The 4,343-nt window shown below is 39.1% G+C and overlaps 1 pseudogene; it reads left to right on the top strand.

Annotated features, from left to right (window-relative positions):
- The first annotated feature begins 3,248 nt into the window (after positions 1-3,248).
- LOC102243158 lies at positions 3,249-4,343 on the top strand (annotated as a pseudogene).

The following is a 4,343-nucleotide window of genomic DNA, read 5'->3' as shown; positions in this document are numbered from 1 at the left end:
AAGGCTAATATGCACATTGACTGAATGGCAGAATGACTGGTTGCTATGATGCACACTGGCCACCAGGGGGCAGACGCTCAATGCAGGAGCTGCCCCCTGGTGGTCAGTGCACTTCCATATGGGGAGTGCCACTCAGCCAGAAGCTGGCTCATGGCTGGCCAGCGCAGAGGTGGTGGCAGGAGCTTCTCCCACCTCCGTGGCAGCACTAAGAATGTACAACTAACGGTTTAGACCCCATCCTTGGGGGCCTAAGCCTTTAGTCGGACATCCCCCGAGGGCTCCCTAGCTGCCAGAAGGATGTCTGACTGCAAGCTTAGGCCTGATCCCCTGGGGAGTGGGCCTAAGTCGACAGGTGGACATCCCCCAAGGGGTCCTGGACTGCAAATGGGCACAGGCCGGGCTGAGGGACAACCCCCATCGAGTGCACAAATTTTTGTGCACCAGGCCTCTAGTCATTTATAATCATGGAGCATATAAAGGGCTTCCCAGAGAAGGGAAAGTTAAAGAAGTTTATCACCCCATACTAGTATTATAAGAAATGTTAAATGGTCTTTTTTAATAAGAAAGAATAAGATAGAAAGCAAACAAAGGACTTCATGCATGCATATTAGCATAACCAATGGACACAGACACTGGGGCAGTGGGGGCTTTCTTGGGGTGGGAATGCCTGGGGAGGGTGTCAAGTGGGGGAAAAGGAGACATATGTAAAACTTTAGACAATAAAAAAAGAAAGAATAAGAATAGAAATAAGAATAAGGAGAAAGAGGAGAGAAGATTAAAAATATGAATAATAAACAGCCATAAAAAAAGAATAAAATCTTACCATTTGCAATAACATGGATGGACCTAGAGGGTACTATGCTAAGTGAAATCAGTCAGGCAGAGAAAGACAAATACCATATGATTTTACTTATATGAGGAATCAAAATAACAATATAAATGAAACAACAAACAGAAACAGACTCATAGATACAGGAAACAGAATGATGATTAGCAGATGGGAGCGGGGTGGGGAAAGGGTGAAAAAAGTGAAGGGATTGAGAAGTACATGTTGGTAGTTACAAAATACTTATGGAGATATAAAGTACAGCATAGGAAATATACTCAATAATAGTGTAATAACTATGTATGATGCTAATTGGGTACTGAAAATACCAGGGAGAATACTTTATAAAGTATATGATTATCTAACCACTAAACTGTACACCTAAAACTAATACAAAATAATATTGAATGTAAACTATAACTGAAAAAAATATTTTTAAAAATTTTTTAAAGAATCAGTAGAAAATTAATATAATACCAGGAATGAAGAATACACTAGAAGAAATCAACAGCAGATTAGATGAAACAGAAGATCAAATCTTTGAAAGACAAGAAAGTAGAAAACATCCAATCAAAACAGGGAAAAAAAAGAATTTTTTAAAAATCTGAGGATGATTTAAGGGACCTCTGGGACAACATCAAGTGTACCAACATTTGCATCATAGAGGAACCAAAAGAAATATTTTAAGAAATAATGATTGAGAACTTCCCTAAACTGACTAAGGAAATAGACATACAAGTTCAGGAAGTTGCAGATATACCCACACAAAATGAACCCAAAGAAGCCCACACCAAGACACATCATAATAAAAATGCCAAAGGTTAAAGACAAAGAAGGAATCTTAAAATCAGCAAGAGAAAACAAGTTACCTACAAAGGAGCTCTCATAAGACTGTGAGCTGGTGAGCTGATTTCACAATAGAAACTTTGCAGGCCAGAAGGGATTGGCATGAAATATTCAAAGTGATGAAAAGCAAGTACCTACAACTATGACTACTCTACCCAGAAAGGCTATCATTTAAAATTGAAGGAGAGATAAAGAGTTCCCCAGACAAGAAAAGGCTAGAGTTCATCACCACCAAACCAGTATTACAAGAAATGTTAAAGGAACTTCTTTAAGAATAAAGAAAAGAGTCCATAGTCCATTTTGCCCAGTGGATAGAGTGTCGGCCTGTGGACTGAGGGGTCCTGGGTTCAATTTCAGTCAAGGACATGCACCTTGGTTGCAGGCTTGACCCCAGCCCTGGTTAGGGCATGTGAGGGAAGCAACCAATCAATGTGTCTCTCTCACATTGATGTTCTCTCATTGTGTCTCTTCCCCACCATTCCACTCTCTCTAAAAATTAATGGAAAAATATACTAGGATGAGGAATAACAACAACAAAAAGAATAAAGTAAAGAGGAGCATAAGTATGTATAATAAAATGGCAATCACTATATAGCTATTAATAGTCACTTTATATGTAAATGGATGAAATGCTCCAATCAAAAGACATCAAGTGGCTAAATGGATTAAGAAAACAAGACTCATACATATGCTGTCTAAAAAAGACTCAAACTTCAGATCAAAACACACATATACACAGTTTGAAAGTGAAGGAATGGAAAAAGGTATTTCATTCAAATGCAAATGTAAAAAAAAAGCTTGGGTAGCAATATTGATATCAAACAAAATAGACTTTAAAACAAAGGCTATAATAAGAGACAAAGAAGGACATTTCATAATGATAAAGGAATCAATCCAACAAGAGGCTATAACACTTGTAAACATTTTATGCACCCAACATAGGAGCACCTAAATATATAAAGCAGATATTGATGAACATAAAGAGAGAGATTGACAGTAATACAGTTATAGTAGGGGGCTTTAACACCCCATTGTCATAAATGGATAGATATTCCAGACAGAAAATTAATAAGGAAACAGTGGCCTTAAATGACACATTAGACCAGATGTATTTAATTTATATTTTTTGAGCATTTCACCACAAAGCAGCAGAATATATATTCTTTTCAAGTGCACATGGAACATTTTCCAGGATAGACTACATGGTAGGCCACAAAACAAGTCTCAATAAATTTCAGAATATTCAAATCAACAAGCATCTTCTTCAACCACAATAGTAGTATGCAACTAGAAACCAATTATAAGGAAAAAAAACCTGTAAAATACACAAATACATGGAGGCTAAATAAAATGCTACTAAACAATGAATGGGTTAACAATGAGACCAAGGGGAAAAAAATTAAAACAGAATGGACCCTAAATCTATGGGACACAGAAAAAGGATTCCTAAGAAGGAAATTAATAGCAATACAGGCCTACCTCAAGAAACAAGAAAAATTTTGGTTGTTACTTATGAAACCAGTGACAGAAAGCTGCTGCAGGGCCGTGCAATCACTGTCTGCAGTGGGCATGCACCATGTCTGTGGGACTGGCTATGGTGTGGCAGCTCTCCTGGGAGCAAGGCATCACCCTGCACGGGAGCACTGAAATCATGGCATCAACAGCATTTTAGCCCTGCATGGTTTGTTTGTTCAGTGATTAGAGTCAGCCTGCTGACTGAAGGGTCGTGGGTTCGATTCCTAGTCAAGGACATGCACCTGGGTTGCAGGTGCCCAGCCCTGGTAGGGATGCATTCAGAAGGCAACCAATCAATGTGTCTCTCTCACGTCCATGTTTCTCTCTTTCTCTCTTCCCCTCATCCCTCCCTTCCACTCTTTCTAGAAATCAGTAGAAAAAGTATCCTCAGGTGATGATTTAAAAAAAAAAAAAGCATTGTATATCAGTGTGGCATACATCCTTCTGACACCTTTATTTGAGTGCAGAAATATGGGCTCACCTTGCTTATAACTACTGATTCTGAACTCATGAAATACCTAAATAATGTTGTGGAACAATTAAAAGACTATACAAGTGTTCCGTTCAGAAACTGGTGATAGTTATCTCAAATATTAAAAGTGGTGAAGTCCTGACCTGCCGGCATGGCTCAGTGCCATCGACCTATGAACCAGGAGGTCACGGTTCGATTCCTGGTCAGGGCACATGCCTGGGTTGTGGGCTCGATCCCCAGGTGGGGTGTGCAGGGGGCAGCTGATCAATGATTCTCTCATCATTTATGTTTCTATCTCTCTCTCCCTCTCCCATCTCCTCAGAAATCAATAAAAATATTTTTTTAAAGAAAGAAAGTGGTGAAGTCCTTGAAAGATGGCAATTGGATATTGAGTGAGATGGGACTGCCAGAGATGACAGTACACTCAGAAAACTATCTAAGGTGAAATCCGTTCAGTGTTCAGACAGATCACAGCTACAGTGACATTTCTGCCACTGTTGGAAGTTTCTTGTTCATTTGATCTACTGATTTATACAGACAATGCTATGGTTGTACCTGAAAAGTTGTAAGAGTCTGGAACCACAGTTCATTAACAATTCTGAGTAAGTCCCTCTACATTCCTTTATTACTAAAATCTGCAATGTAAACAACATGATAGTCTACAAAATCCCTGTCCATCACTAA

Source organism: Myotis brandtii, unplaced genomic scaffold, assembly GCF_000412655.1.
Source record: "Myotis brandtii unplaced genomic scaffold, ASM41265v1 scaffold838, whole genome shotgun sequence".
Classification (NCBI taxonomy): Eukaryota; Metazoa; Chordata; class Mammalia; order Chiroptera; family Vespertilionidae; genus Myotis; species Myotis brandtii.
The sequence above is the reverse complement of the archived record's forward strand: the minus strand, read 5'-3'. Positions and strand labels throughout refer to the sequence as shown.